The 17,500-nt window shown below is 41.5% G+C and overlaps 1 protein-coding gene across 6 annotated transcripts in view; it reads right to left on the bottom strand.

The window, feature by feature from the left end:
- Positions 1–17,500, bottom strand: part of drn (zinc finger AN1-type doctor no) — a 72,447-nt gene that overhangs the window by 21,585 nt on the left and 33,362 nt on the right. For 2 of the 6 annotated variants that reach the window (XM_080278176.1, XM_080278174.1), the window contains exon 2: positions 14,654–15,582. The exons of 2 other annotated variants lie outside the window; for them this stretch is intronic. The gene's annotated coding sequence lies outside the window, so the exon portion shown is untranslated. Of the gene's footprint in view, positions 1–9,143; positions 9,256–14,653; positions 15,583–17,500 lie in introns of those variants that run through there. 2 more of the 6 variants (XM_080278173.1, XM_080278177.1) reach the window with 2 other exon arrangements.

Below are 17,500 nucleotides of genomic sequence, written 5' to 3' on the forward strand. Positions count from 1 at the left end.
TTTCTATCAGGATACAGCCACCATTACCACAAATACCACCTCAATAGTTACCATCACTGATAATACCATCTACACAACTACCAACATTGTCAATACCCCCCAAAACTGACATTATTAACAATACCACAATGATTATAAACTAACCACAGCTACCAACAGTCAAATTACTACCAACTGTGCTACCACGACTACCAACAACACAATCTCAGTTACGGGACAAGACTGACACACATGAAGCCATAGGTGTGTGTGTGTGTGTGTGTGTGTGTGTGTGTGTGTGTGTGTGTGTGTGTGTGTGTGTGTGTACACATCAAGTAAACATTTTGCAGAAATATCTGAGATATAAGCTCACACACACACACATCCTCCCACCATTCTCTCACAAACATCCTCCCACCAATAACTCTCTCTCTCTATCTCTCTCTCCCCCTCCCTCTGTCTCTCTCTCTCTCTCTCTCTCTCCCCATTTTATTCTCCTTCTTTCATTCTATATTTTCCTTCTCTCTTCGTCCCCTTCAATTCATTCTCTATTTCTTCCTTCTCCAAAGGTTATTCATCTATACTGTGACTCATTCCTTTCAGCCTGGCTAGGCACAGATTTCCGTTGTTTTATTTCGTCATTCTAGTGATAATATACTGTTACAGTTCGACAGTGTTAAGGTGTAAAACTGAATGATAATATATTGCTCAGGAAGGGATGCTATGAAGCTTCCTGTGTCCTATCCGGAAGCCAAGCGACCGGATAGGCCTCTTAGGCTAGTATTCTCGTTGCTTTAGTAGGCTCCTCAGCGACTTACTTTTGGTTTCGGCGAACTAATATAATATCGTACGTTATTTATGAAGACTACAACAACGTGTAATAAGCAAAATAAGTCACTCAGGAGGAAAAACCGCTTGGGAGCTGTAAAACTTGAGTCCTAATCTAACAGCCACATCCAACAACGAATTTTGCGACGTATAATCCCCATATAACCTACATTGTTAAGAATGGTTGCCAAATCGTCTCTAACTCTCAACATGTGTTCTAAAGTCGTTATGCACAAGGACCTGGAGGTACAACATGCATGACCTAGTAAGCTAAAAGTTATATAGCTACGGGACCATGTTAACTTGCCCCAAAAGTCTAAACACACACACACACACACACACACACACATATATATATATATATATATATATATATATATATATATATATATATATATATTGACATGTTATACCGTTATATACATATATATACGGTACATGTACAGCTACCGTATATATAATATGCATATATAGCTACATTATACACACTAACTTGGCCTATATCGCTGATGTACTCCTCTCGAAACTGGCCTAAAAAAGCTAAAACAAGTATACCCTTTTTATCCTAACTTGGCCTAAAAAGTTGATCACTCCTCTTTAACGACCTAAAAACCTCACCTGCTGTACTGTATATACACGTACCCCATATAAACCGCCCGAAACCTCTATCACTCCATCTCGAATACTGAGCTGTAACATTTACCACAACAATGCTATTCACAATGAAGTACTATGGAAATGATGAAGAGTCATGTCGTGGTAGTCCTTTTCTGCCACTGAGCTGAGTAAAATAAAGCTGCAAAAGACACGAAAATCTGGGCCAAGGCAAAAGAACCACGTACCATTCCACAGATCTGCTTAATATTCCTTATAAACAAGCGGAAATACAAGTCACATTTAACTGTAAAGTCATTGAAACTGCAAGGGTATGAAATTCTGACTACGTAAGCAGCGAAAACGCCTGCTTCTGAATAAACCGAACTGTGACGTCATCCCAGACATACCCCACGTACATAATGGCCTCTATTTAATTCGGTGGCAGGTGCGTCCCGCCAAAGCAGCTAAAATATCCCGATTCGGCCTGTTTCAAGCAGGCCACTCAACCCAACAATCACAACCTATTCTAACCCAGTTCCACACATCAGTCCAGCTACGCAAATGCTACAACAATGGCAAACTGAAGGTTTTCTGGCAAGATGCAGACGGCGCCGAGATCTCCTAGAAGGGCTGGCGGGATGCCCATGTGCTTCTAGATCAGACTCAACTTCTTGCCAACCTTACCACCAGCTTCCCTCTACTCGGAGTCGGCAGTTTCATGTCCACAATTACGGATCACATTAATATAAATTTCACTTGTTAAATACACACACACACACACACACACACACACACACACACACACACACACACACACACACACACACACACATTCTCGCCAGAAAACATTTGTCTGAACAGCGTCCGTTTTCCTGCTCGTCCAATTAACTTTCCCTGCTAGCCACTGTTATGGCTTTTAACTGACTCAGCAAAAATATACCACAGTACGGTGCAAAATTCCTGTACTTTCTTGTGGTTCCGGACAAGTTCCTTCTACACGAAACAACCCTCACTTCTATTAATAGAAAAAAAAAAGACTACGGTAAGCAGAAATACAATGCTAACTTAATTTCTATTCAGAATGGCACTATAACCTAACTCAAAGCATCACGCGAACACACCAAGCATTCTCATTCTTCTTCGGTGTTTAACAACACATTGCAATTGATTCATTACATAAAAACACTATGCATTGTAAAGATTCACTGTGACCCATTTCCGAAGACCAGTTTAACTGACAATTTCTCTCAACAATCCTGCTTTCAAACACCTTTAGTTTAGTTTTCTGGCTCACCAGTGACTCGGCAAAGCGAATATAGAGGTCAATTTAACATTCCCACTTATCGAAAACTTGCAAACGCCGGGCCTACCATTTAGTCATACTTACCCGGTAGCTACTTTGTCTTCATCAGTTTATCTGTCTCTACCTATACAGACATCTTAATCCCTGAGGGGGTGGCCAAGAATCAGTCGCTTCCATGTCACCCTGTCCTCCAACATTAGGCTGCCCTCCCTCCAACCCACACCACTCATTCATATCTCCACTAGAATGTTCCTGCTCATCACTGACGCGACAAAACGACTCAACATTGCTGCAATAGAGGTCAGTCCGGCTTTTTCACTCTTCGAAAGCTTGAATACTTACCAAGCTTTCATAATGCCCCACTTAGGCTAACGATATATGGTATATATACCGGTACCGGGTATCCTTGCATGACTGTGCAGAAATGGGAAATTGACTTCGGTTCTCGTAATTCCATCGATTTTCAAGGTAAACCTCGCTTGGCCTTGCTAAACATAACCCGCATAACATGATCAGTTCACTCAGGCTACCTTTACCACCTCCCAAATACATGCCACAGTATTAATAGCTCCTTCGCGTAAAAATGTACAGATTTTTGTCCTGCATCTTATTCCACATATCGCAGTGGAAGGAGACAAAACTACGGTTCTACTTCTTTTAAGAGAAAACTTTCCAGTCTAGCGCTGTGTTCTCGTGTTAATCTCGTTACAGCTCAACATTACTGAGCAGGGAGATGGTAAATTTGGGCAAAATCTGCGGTAATATGGGCTCAGTGTAAAATCTGCTGAATACAGAGTACTAAATCTCGTTGTCTGTCATCTCTCGTATTCACCAAACGGAGGAAATAAAAAAAATCATGAACTTCAACTCAAATGGACCAAACCAATCCACGTTACATCAAATTTCCCTCTGCTCCTTGGGCTTTCTCAGAGCTTAGCTATTGGGGAAAAAAAAAAAAAAAAAAAAAGGCGGAAGCTGCAATGTTCTTGCACTTAATCAAAAAGCTGAATTCAAAACAAACTTCACTATTATCAAAGTCTTCTGGCTCCTCGTCTTCGGTCGGCTTGTTCACCACTGACTGCGTAAAGACGATCGTTCATCTTACAAGAACTGAACGTACCGGGAAAAAAAAACAAAAAAAAACGTACCGGTAAATGTAGAACACTTCAACCCAAACCAAAAACCAGGCAGAGATGCACTGACTAAGCAAAATCGTTTCCTCACTCAGAACCTTAAGAACGCAGAGCTAACTTCACTTCTGAACTCTGCAAGAACGTTCATTGCACAAGCAAAGGTATGATACTGGACAGTTTTGTTTCCTTTGTAATATGAACGTCCATTAACACAACTCTTCTTCACTCTGAAAGAACAGATCCAAACACACACACACACACAATGGATGAAAGATTTTGTTTCCTTAGTCTTCTCATGCATACTCTTCTCGGCATTCAGCAATTTCCTATTTACTCCATATATTCTTAATCTTTTCCACATTCCTTGTCTATCCACCCTGCCATATCCTTTCTCCAATTCCATGAAGGCAGCATACAACTTTCCTTTCTCTTGAAGCTTTTCCACTATTGACCTAAGAATATCTGATTTACACAACTTCTTCCATTACTAAAACCTGTTCTGTACCAACTAATTCCTCTGTTATTTCCCTATCAGTAAGTATCCTACCATATACCTTTCCTATTACACTAAGATGACAAATGCCCCTGTGATTATCAAACACTTCTTCCTCCCCTTTTCTTCTGTACTGTACACGGGAATAATTATACTTTACTTCCAATCCTCCGGGACTCTACCTTCCTCCCAGGCCAACCTACACACCTTGCATATCCATTTAACTACTCTCTCCCCACCATGCTTCAGCATTTCACCAAACACTTCATTTATTCCCGGGGTTTTCCCCATTTTGACTCTCTTCATTGCTTCCACTACTTCCATCCTACTGACTTCATCATCTTTTCCCACCTCCCTCCTCCCAGCCATTCCCCAGCAGCTTATCCTCGCATCACTTCATTCTCTATGTTCAACAGTTCCTGAAAGTGTTCTCTCCATCTGCTCACTTTTTCTCCCTTCTTCACTAGCAATCTACCAGATTTATCTTTCACTCCCTGACTAACTTCTTTATCATCCTGTCTTACTCTCCTTACCTCTTTCCATAACATTTTTCTTATATTCCTTTTACACTCAAAATTCCTTCCAAAATCCATATCCACTCTCTTCTTACTAATTTTTTCACCTCTCTCCTCCTCTCTACATGTAACTCTCTCTTCCATTTCTCAACTTCCTCCACGCCTCCGCTTCCCATCCACTCACTAGGCTATAGTGTATGTTTTGTTCTTTTGTGCCACAGCTTGTCTCACCTCTTCATTCCACCATGCTGTTCCTTGCATCCCCATTCATCTTCTCTTCACCCCACACCACCTCACATGCTGCACCGATTTCATTTGTGAACATCTTGCACATCCCTTCCACCTCCCCTACCTGCTCCAAATCATAATTCCTCAATCGCTCCTCCACTTCTCTCTTCTGGTCTGTCTTTTTCCCACCCTCTTGCAGTGAGCAATTAATTTCTCCCTGGCTGTGAGCAGTTAATTTCCAAAATCAGTGATCTGCGAAAACCAATCAACATCTCAGAATATCAAGTACAGATTTCATAACTGCTGGACGAAAATGTGAAGAGATACTATTGTTCGTGACTATAGATGTACGGTACTAGGCTCCTATAACTGTTGTTGCACCTTTAGCCCTTCTCTTGCCCCAGCCAAGCGACATTAGTTACTAAAGGAGAGTCAACTTCCTACGGTATCTCTTGTACATATCCCAACCTTATCAACTCCTACACACCTGTTTCGTAAATTATATTCGAAAAACAGGAGCCTTATCGCTGCACAGTATCGCGTCATATCAGTCACGTGGACTCTACGTAGAGTGCACCCTCTCTCTGCAGCTGGCGGGTGGGAAGAAACATAGCTTTGTAATCTATGTAGCCTTTTGTCTAACCTCCACAAGAACCAGACCCACTACTCTTTATGCTTTACTGCAACCTCTGTGGTCTACGAAGTTTAACGTTCGTTGTTAACTACTGGCGATTATCATTATTATTAATTATTATTATACTTAACGTTCGTTGTTATCTACTGTTGATTATCATTATCATTTAATCTACCTAACCTTTGAAATTTACTCGATGTCCACTTAGCCTACTCTGATGAAATTTCTCTCTCTCTCTCTCTCTCTCTCTCTCTCTCTTTCTCATGGTCATGTGGGGATTGAGCTTATATTCTTTTAACTTTCTAGACTAGAGCAATCAACCAGTACAAACGTTCCTCTGTATCCTGTATTGCATCACCTCGTCTTATAGGCTAGGCTTGCATCACCAACCTCACCAAGCCACCCCACCCAAAACATAAGCATTTCCTCGCTCTCAGTTGTGTGTGTGTGTGTGTGTGTGTGTGTGTGTGTGTGTGTGTGTGTTACTTATGTAAACTTAAACTTTCACGTGTAAAGCCTAAACGTTTCTCTGCATCCGCCGTTCTATCACTAGGCATTTCCTTTCCTTTGTACATAGTTTGTCCCCATGTCGTCATTCTTGTGTTTCCCCGCTGTAATACGTTTTCCATGGATAACTCCCCCCCCCGTCTCCCTAAAACTAAAGGGGGGTGGGGTGAAGCTGCAACCAACACCCAAACGCAAACACATGCCATCTAACCACACACACACACACACACACAATCAGTTTACCTTACTATCACTGCATTATCAGTCTTCATCAGTAATATTTCAACTACCAACCTTTATAAAATGAGTGAGTTACACTTCTTGCATCAATTCTCTCTCACTCCTATGACTCACGTTCACCTGAAGGAAACGAATACTTGAGTTGTAACGACCCTGAAAGGGTTATGAGTGCATGGTTTTGGAACTGGTCATTACTGCACCAACTATTTGCACTTTCATTCACTATAAATATGCCATGACTTTCCGCGTCACCATATCGTATAAAGACGTTACCACTGTCACCATCTCTGTTCAATAAATACCCTAATATATATGATCATCACTATCACCACATTTCAAACATATAAGAGCATAAGAAGAGAGGATAACTGCAGTAGGGCGGTTGGCCCATGCTAGGCAGCTCCTAGAAGAGTAACAGAACTACTAGAATGAGATAAGGATAGCAAAACGTCACAACCACTAACCTCTCACCACCACCATTACACTGCATTCAAAGTAACAGGTCACAACAACATTTTCACCAATCACTATCGCCACCACAGCACTTTAAACCATCACCACCACATCACACTCACTGTTCGCTGTGACCTCTCACCATCACCATTAACACTGCATTCATAATCACGTCACTAACATTCTGACCTATCACTAACGCCAAAATATTATATATAGCATCACACTCATTATGATTCACCATCATTTTAACCATTCATAATTACAATAACCATGCCAAAAAGCCTCGTTATTAGCAATCTTACAAATACCATGGCCAATAACATCACGTTAACCACTACTCTTCACTGCAATTCATCACCATAACACCTACGTATCACCGCCACCGTCACTATAACAACTTTCACCGATCACTGAACTTCATTTATCACAATAACACTCACCTCCGTCATCATCATCATCATCATCACCACGCCACTAACAATTTTCACCGATCATCATTACTACAGTTGGGACGTTTTTCACCACTTGAAGGCGATCCCTAACCCTCTTTCAGCTCAGTTGATTGCCACGAGTAGCCAGATTAGAAGATCAGTTTGACTAGTAACCAGGGAGACTTTTCATTTCCATCTCATGCAACTACGGCACAGTATCCAAGACGCGATAGGTCAGTTCCATCACATGAAAACAAGGCACCTAACTGTATCGCTGCGGCTGAAAATCTCACTATCAGTGCTATAATCAATCACCACACATCACCATGACTGGCTTTGCTGACTTTGTTCATTTCTCGCCTAATTGGTGTGAGAGAGAGAGAGAGAGAGAGAGAGTAGGAAATTAAATAAAAATACCTACGAGAGAATAATAGGAATTAAAATTGAGAGAAAACACTAGGAATTAAATGAAGGAACTACCTACGAAGACAGAGAGAGAGAGAGAGAGAGAGAGAGAGAGAGTCCAACATGTGACTCCACCTCCACACAAACCCCGCTATTGCAAACTCCCCTCCAAAATCCTTCCATTATCTCCCTCCCTCTCTCCAAACCCCTCCGGTGTCCTCCTCCCTTCTCTCCCCAACCTCTCCAAAGCCGTCAGTGTCTCCAAACTTCGCTATACGTTAATCCCTACAACAAATTCACTATAGCAGGGTACCGAAGATCACGTGGTTGGGATCACAGAGGTGTGCCAATCACTACGGTCTGAATATCCTCATATTTCTTTACAGAATTTCGTATTTGCGCTGTATCCTTATAACGAATTCCTATAGAACGGTCTTCTACATTTTCACTCTTACGAATTCGCTACAGCACTAACAATGGTTGCCAGATATGCGCACTTCGCTAGACATGAATTTTCCATCATTCTAACGGGATCTCATTTTCGTTGTATCCTTATAACGAAATCACTATCGCGCGCACACACACACAAAAAAAAATTAGGTACGCTTTTTTAGCTCTGGATGCAACGTGACTCCATTAAGAGAGAGAGAAAGGGGGGAATTAAACAAATCACACTAACTGCAGTATATTTTCTTTATAACAAAGCCTTTTAATGTCCCACACAACACCGCTTCCACCATTAGCACTTTCATTATATCTTGTTTACAAATATATAAACTAATTTTCACAAAGAACCACGTGCACTGACTTCCGTTTCGTTGTTTTCCAATCGATTTTTTTTGTTTTGTTTCGTTATAACTTACCTGTTTCCACGATATCACGATTGCCTACGCTGTTTCAAAAGTCCAATTATGCTTTCCACTTTTATTCACCAAACTTCGTAATTCGTTATAACTTTCCTATTAACTCGTAGTTCATGTTATAATTTATACCATGAAAACGATATGGAATCACCTTTTCGTTCGTTTCCAAAGGCCAATCGGCCCGCGTTTCACTTTCTAATAGAGTCCAATCCGTACTTCGTTACAATGTTCCCTGTTCAGACGATATAACGAAAGAGCCACGGTATAAAACTCACTTTCACACAAAGGCCAGTCCAAGTTTCACTTTCGTTCTAATTAAAGCAAAATGGCTGAGCTTGAGATTTCCAAAGCCACGTTTTTTGCAACATTCACTTCGTTGTAAAGTGGCGTCTGAGCGTAACACGAAATCCCTTTGTTCGTTTTTACTGTAAAACGAACAGCGCAAGCTGTGTGAATTTCGTTATATATTCCATACTATAATACAAATTTTACAATTCTTCTACCTTTCCTAACCACCAGTGTGATATTTACCTTTTCGCGCAACGCACCAGATGCTTGTATAACGAATTCGTAAAGAGAAATGAGCGAGGGCGTATTGAGAAATAAGAGAGCGCCAGGAGCGCACAACCGCACTCAACGACGGCTACAGCGATACTGAGGAGTGCGAGTCGGACTGTCGGAGTCGGAGTGACTAGCCGACTAGGAGAGAGGGGCTCCAGGCAGACCCAAGGGACTACACCGCGCAAATCTTTCTTGGAAGGTTCTCTCTCTCTCTCAGCATCTGGCAGACTACCTGCCTCTCTCAACGTTATCTCCTCTTTCTTTCTCTTGCTGTGCATATTCTTAGGTCTTGCTCTCTTCTCTCTGTTTAATGTCTCTCCCTTTGTTACCTCTCCCTCCCCCCCCTCCCCCCGTCTAACCTACGTCTAAACCTCTTCCTGTTTCTTTCCCGCCAGTCTCTCTCTCTCTCTCTCTCTCTCTCTCTCCTTCCTGTTCTCCGATCACCCTCCTCCCCTCTCTCCACCTGTCTCTTGTTCCCCTTCTCCCTCCTTAAGGTCCTCCCTTCTGCTACACCTCCGGCCAATAAGGGAGCGGCTTTCTCACCCTTCTCTGGCCTTGCCCAATCAACGCCATGTTTACAAAAGCGTCGCGTCAGCCAAGTCCTTGAAGCAACTCGACAAAATATACCCAATTGTACCAAACACATGCTAAATACGTACCACACAACACAGAAGCTGACGAGAGAAGCCACGAAAACAACGTATAAGCACGAAAAATGGAGTAGAAAGGTGGAATAGCAGGATAAAAACGAGATAAGGCATTGGTAAAGATCATCATGGTCGATCGTGACGTCATGCCTACGCCACACCCGCCTAGACCAATCAGATTTCCAACCTAACTGCAACACAAAAAATGGTGTACCAAGAGCATGAGGAATATAACGTAAATTAAGAACAAATGGAAAGAAAGAAAAGGAAGCTTGAATAAAATAATAAAAAAATATAGAGGTTTTGTAAGAATACAGGCTCTGGAGTGACGTCAGAGCTTCGTCAGACCCTCCTTGGCCAATCGGAAATCCGCTTTGTCCGTGACCAAACCCAACAAAACAAACAAATTATTAAAGATACAGCACGAATAAATAATACTAAATACAAACGAACTGCGTAGGAATGTAAGACAAATCAAAGATAAACGAGGTATGGAGGAGGTTTGGGGAATGAATAAATTCTTCAAAGATTCTGAGTCAAGATTAAACTAAATCCAGCTAAACCCATTTTGAAGTATGCATGATACTATGGAAAACAATTACAATCGATTGGTACATGGTATCTTTGCCAAATCAATCTTTAATTAATGAAAGTAAGAAATAAAGGAGCGTAAGACGAAATAAAAACGGCTTGTGTAAAAGCTCATCATGGCCGACCAGTGACGTCAGAAAACGTCACTCGCCTCAACCAATCAGAGTCCCGTCCTGTCCCCCCCCCCCCGACAGTGACGCACGCACGCACACACACACGCTAGATGTTTCCCGCTGACGTCATCATGATGATGGAGTCCACCTGACGCATCGACACAAGTTACCACGTCACCACACCACAATACCACGTGCACTAAACATCTTACCATCATCATCAATATCATCACACGGTTCACGAATCATCAGGTTTCATATCATTACCAGCACCACACCACTACAGCTTCACGTTTCAAAGCCACACCACACTGCCACGGTATTTTTAATGTCAACAACGCTTCCACTAACAATTAGCAACATCATCAGACGGCTTACAAATAACATCATTACCACCACACCTTAATCACAGCATCACGTTTCAAAACTAAACCACACTGCCACAATCTTCTTCCTGTAATCAATCAATTTTTGCAACACTTCCACTAAACAAACTCATCATCATTATCATCACACCACCGTACATCCACAAATCATCACCATCATCATACAATCACACTACCTCACGCCCAATTACTTATCACCATCACTATCACACCACATTCAGTAACTACCAATTCTTCACATCACACTAGTTACCATCACTACCGTACCTTCAACATTCACCACCTCACTTACACAGCACAGTCGCTAAAACATTAAAATAACTCATTATCATCATCATCATCAGTTACCATCACACCACTCACCACCAACACTACTTCCAGCACACACACACACACACACACACACACACACACGTGCGCGTCACACCACCACTACCCAGAATGCCGGACTCCTATCTGGTTCCCATGACTGGCCCACCACTCAGAAAGGGAGGAAGATTTTCATTAAAACTTGTTCTGGGAAAGGAAGTAACTAGACGGAGTGGGTGGAGGTGGAGGGTAGGTTGATCAGAATAGGTTTTTGTTTGATTAGGTTAGGATAGGTTAGGTCAGGTTGAAGCTATGTTACGTTATTAGGTCAGCTTAGGTACAAGGTTTGGTTCAAGTAGCTTGAATTGGATCTGAATGAGTTGGGTTGGGATGGGACTGGATTGGTTAGGCTAATTACAAGTTAGCTGGAATTGGATGGATTGCACTGGACTCAAAATACTTAAGTTACGTTACACCATGGCAGGTTATGCTGTGCTACGAGCCATCAGGTTAACTTAGGATTTAACAGATTGGGATAACTTTGGGTTGAGATGGGATAGATTTCGCGAGGTAAGGTACGTACGTTAAGGTTAGAATGAATTAGATACATTAGGTTGACTTGGGTTGGGGGGTATAGTCGGTTTGCTTTCCTCTAGGGAAATGGGCCAATCCCACATTTGAATACTCAGTAGAAGTTGCACGAAATTAGACAAACCTTACTGATGAGGTAAGAATGAGTTCCCTTGGTTACAAATCGACCCTTGCAACCTGACGACAGAGCTTAGAAAAGATTACATTCGATTAACTGAGATTAGGTTTGATGAAGTTAGTATTGAGGTCTGGGTCTCCAGTGGGGTTGGGTAGTGATGCAGAGGTCGACCATCCAATGACAGCTATTTTGAGAGAGAGAGAGAGAGAGAGAGAGAGAGAGAGAAATAATATCAACGCCCCCACACATAAGTATCTGGGTACAATGTCTACCTACCAACCAACCCCCGTAACTACCTACATGCCTGCATGCATGCCTACCTACCTACCTTACTGCTTTCCTGTTTATCTACCATCCTTCTTCCTACCAATCAAACCACCTATCAATCCACATGAAAGCCTGCCTACCAACCAACCAACCAACACTGCCTGCCTGCCCACATGCCTGTCTGAGTAAAGGGAGAGGCAGGCCAAGTAGGTTAATATAAAGCTTTTGGCGTCTTGCCCTACCGTGCCCTCCCCTGCCTTGACTTGCATTGTCCTGCTTCGCCCTGCCCTGCTCAATCCTACCCTACCCTACCCTACCCTATCCTACTTATCCATACTAAACCAAACCCTAAACTGTCTTCCCATACCCTATTCTACCTTGCCTTAACTTCATCCCCCATTGCTTCCTTTATAAACTCTCTACCTCACCCTACTCTACCCTACCCTACCTGGCTACCTTACCGCAAGCTGCTCTGGCCTATCTTACCTGGCCCTACCCATTCCCAAACCCTGCGTTACCCTACACTGTCATATTCCATTCTCATCTACCCTACCTAATCCTACCTGATATTATACAATCCTATCCTATCCAACGACACAACCTGACTCAATCCAACCAACTCTATTCTACAGCACACAACCCTACCCTTCTCTACCCACCCCTGCCTACATCACATACACACACACACACACACACACACACACACACACACACGATATATATGCTGGCTACTTAGTGAGAGAGAGAGAGAGAGAGAGAGAGAGAGAGAGAGAGAGAGAGAGAGAGAGACCGACCGACCAGGAAGAGTTGTGGAACAGGTAGAGAATCCCTCCCTCCCTCCCTATAAGGCACCCCCTCCAACACCAGGAACTATCCCTCCCTCTCTCTCCTCCTACCTACTCCATTCGCTCCCCTCCCTCCAGACGCAACCTTGACTAACTTCTTCCCTCTAAGGTTCCCTTTAATTAGCTGACAATAAACAATATATACTGTACAATAATGAAGAATGTACCGTAGCTGATAAATCACTATCACAAAAACAAAATAAACAATAATGATAATAATAAAAATAATATTAATGATAATAAATCATGATAATTACCAATAACTACAACGCAGTAGTAACCATAATCATCAGTCTCCCAAACTCAAATACGAAGTGGGAAGGATTAGATAATATTTCAAACTAACCTATTTTCTCAATACTAATACAGGTAATAATAATAATAATAATAATAATAATAATAATAATAATATGAATATGAATATTAAAAAAAATACCCTTACATGAGCGTGAGTGTGGGGTCATGCACTCTTTGGCCTTACCCTCCGACCTTTATACGCCTCTCTCTCTCTCTCTCTCTCTCTCTCTCTCTCTCTCTCTGGTCTCGTGTGGGAATGCACTAGGAGTGCGTGGGAACATACACATTCATACATATTTACACAGTGCGACGCAGGTACAAACACACACATGGATCGTAAAAATCGATACGTAATGTAAACCAAATGAATACATACACAAACACCTGTTCATGTTAGGACACACACGCACACGCACACACACACACACACACACACACACACACACACACACACACAATGCTGGCATGGGTGCTAATCAACTTAAGAACAAGAACAAAGAACAAAACTCAAACAACAACACTTCAAGGCCAACATGTCTACCTGATAGGCCTATTCTCTCTCTCTCTCTCTCTCTCTCTCTCTCTCTCTCTCTCTCTCTCTCTCTCTCTCTCTCTCTCTCTCGCTCCTTCACGTACACAAAATAATGATCACCATTGACGTACACCTTCCTCTGTAACATGGTGCGTAACTAGATTTACTTCCTGAAAAAAATGAACAATAAATAATAATTATAATAATAATAATTATGCAGCATCCCAATGGTTTTAGAGGTTAGAACCGAATAAGAAATTCTGTAAGTCTAAATAATAATAATAATAATAATAATAATTATTATTATTATTATTATTATCATTATCATTGTTATTATGTTTACTGTAGTATTACAATGGTAAGAGGTTAAACTCACAAGCAATCCATTCCTGCTGCATAATCATTTCTTGTTCCTGCACACTACCATATCCAATATCACTTCAGCATTTAAGGCCACAGTGCTGTTCAGTCACTCAAATCACCTAGGGTCAGCCAGCACATCACCACCACTTCTTCCATACAATGACGAAGGACACTGTTTTTCACCAGAGGGAACTGTGCCACTCCAATGCTAAGTTGTGGTATGAGGCAAATGAGTCTCCTTTGTTACTTGCCATATGAACCCTCCAAAATGACTGCAACTGCCCATCAATTAAGCTTAAAAGGCCTCAAAGTAATTCATAACAGCTTATAAAATACCTCCTACTAAACCTACATCATATTGATAACTTATATTATTCGCTATTATTATTGGAAAACAAGAACAACAAACCATCACACTTACTAATCTCTCCCACCAATCCTCGAGTTGATTTTTCGGAGCCCTCAAACGTTTTCTTTTCTTCTGAAGAAAAACGTCTTCTAGTACCCCACGTTTCCTTTCCTCCCTGGTAAAATACGTTTTCTAGTCCTTTCCACACCCACTTTTCCTAGGCACTTCTTGAATGAAACTTTCCCTTAAGGTTTTTCTTGTTTCTTAAGCTTTCCTTGTGTGGGCAACTGAACTTTCATTCTCTGGTTAACTGTGTTTCCTTGTCTGTTAAACATATATTTCTTGTCAGCACCCAATGCTTCCTTGATATTATCTAGTCAAACGTTCCAACTTTTCCTTCAAGTGCTTTTCATCCCGACGTTTCCCAGAGCTCTTCCTGGCACAGCTCTTTCATAAAAGCTTTCCTTTGTATAATTTCCTCTGTTTTCTTTCTTATAGATTTTTTTTATATCAACTTTCTTGCAGTTCTTACCTGCATTGCTCTTTCACTCCAGTAATTGTAAGAGCTTTCCTTTGTATAGCTTTCTCTAACAGAAGTTTCTGGAATACTTACAGACTTACCAATGTCCTAGTGTTTCCAAATACTATCCACAGACTTCTAAGCAACCTGGAGCTTTTCTGAACTGTTCTTTTACCTTTCTTCTAACCAAATACTTCTTACGAGTCTAGAAAGCTTCTCACCAATGACAACAACAAATACGTGCACAAACTCACTCTTGCTCCGATGCTTCCTAGTGCAAATATGTTTTTCGATTGCTGACAAAAGCACTTCTTGCTCCAAGTATATTCGTGGCAAGCGCTTCCTGTAGTTTCTTACACCCGAGTACTTAAATCTTTTTTTTCTAAGGTCGAAGTATTTTTTCCTTGCTTCGAAGTAACAGCTTCCTTGTAAGGTTTCAACTCATATCCATTCTCTTTATAAGTTCTCGGTGCTCACTTTCCTGTTAAAACAAACCACAAATATTAATCTTACACTATGCTTTCATAATATAGTTTTTATACCATATCTTAATGTCATACCGTTGAACTTCCTTACCTTTTTTTTTCTCTTATTATTCAATCTATCTCCAACTATAAAACTGTTAGTTCTTTATTAACTTTTCAGGTTTTATTTTTTTTTTTCAATTAATTTTGCGACATTATCATTTACAAGCACCCAATATTTTTCAATATGTTTCACACCGGAGTTTGATACCTTTTCAATATTCGAAATCCATTGTCATTTCTTGCACATGGTGTTCAGTAACGCGTAACAGCATACCCTGGTTTCTGAGTACTTTCTCAAGTTAAAATTCACTTACAGGCTATATTAAAAAACCCTCTCGGTAAACCATATTCTCAGCCCCATGAGGCCTCGCAGCATCTTCTCCATTACGTGTATGCTGCATATCACACCTTAATCTTCTCTTTTATGCTGTTAAATAAGTTTCCCACATCGACAATGTACAGTAATGTGCAAAACAAATCGCAAGGAAGAGATGTCACAACTTCAAAGCCACCCGGGAATTCGACCGACCACAACGGCAAACGAGTGTATTCAAAAGCGAAATCCTGGCAGACAAAAAGCTAACAAGCAAAATCCGCTAAGGATTAAAAAAAAAAATCCTCCTCCCAGCCTTGATCACAACGGTAAGACAAAAATCCGCCCCTCCCTTTTAAAATAGCCAACAAAAACAATACCTGGCAACCTACGTGGGGGCGGGGCCTATGTGTTGCCATCGCGACAGCCTTGTTTTTCTCGATCGAATTTCTAATAACCCAGAACACATGCTGAGATAACCATGATTGCTGTTACGATGTTCACTTCTATGCCTGTCTGCAGAAAGTGTCCTGATGAGGTGCGTAAATCAGCGTTGATCTGCGTGGGAATGGAATTTTTAAGTAAAGTAGGACGGTTAGTAGGCCAGGGTAGGGTTGATTGGTTGGTGTATGGTTGGCCATGGGATGGTGGTGTGTGGTGAAGATAAGGAAAAGCTGTTGGTGGTGGTGAGAGTCAAGGTTCAAATGAAATAGAGGAATAGAAGAAGAGAAGGACTAGAGGAAGTACGGTGAGGGTGGAAAGGTTACAAGAGGATGGAAGAAAGACAGAATATAAGAGGGAAGTGGAGGAGATATTAGGTAAATATGATTTGGAGCAGATGGGAGACGTGGAAAGTGTGTGCAAGATATTCACAGAAGAAATCTGTGCTGCATGTGAGGTGGTGTGTGGGGTGAAGAGAAGACGAAAGGGTTTGCAAGGAACAGCATAGTGGAATGAAGAGGTGAGACAAGCTGTGAAAAAAAAGAACAAAGAATACAGTGAGTGGATGAGAGACTGGCGTGAAGTTGAGAGGCAGAAGAAAGAGTTTTATGTATACAGAAAGAGAGAGGTGAAAAGATCAGTAAGAGAGAGTAAGAAGAGGGTGGATGAGGAATTTGGAAGGAATTTGAATGTAAAGTGGAGGGAATGTTAGAAAATATTCTGGAAAGAGGTAAAGAGGGTTAGACAGTGTTAAAGACGTTAGTCGGGGAGTGAAAGATAAAAATGGTAGATTACTAGTGGAGAAGGGAGAAAAACTGTGCAGACGGAGAGATCATTTTAAGGAATTAATGAACACAGAGAATGAAAGTAAAGCGAGTATAAGTGGCTGGGGAATGGCTGGGAGGAGGGACGTGAGAAGAGAGGAAGAAATCGGTAGGATGGAAGTTGTGGAAGCAATGAAGAAAGTCAAAATGGGGAAAGCCCCAGGAATTGAAAGTGTGTGTGATGAAATGCTGAAGCATGGGGAAGAGATAGTAGTAGAATGAATGTGGAAGATGAGCAGACTGGCCTGGGAGGAAGTTAAAGTCCCGGAGGACTGAAAGTCAGGTATTCCCCTG

Source organism: Coenobita brevimanus, chromosome 72 (genome assembly GCF_032717465.1).
Source record: "Coenobita brevimanus isolate Jiangsu-jjx chromosome 72, ASM3271746v2, whole genome shotgun sequence".
NCBI lineage: Eukaryota > Metazoa > Arthropoda > Malacostraca > Decapoda > Coenobitidae > Coenobita > Coenobita brevimanus.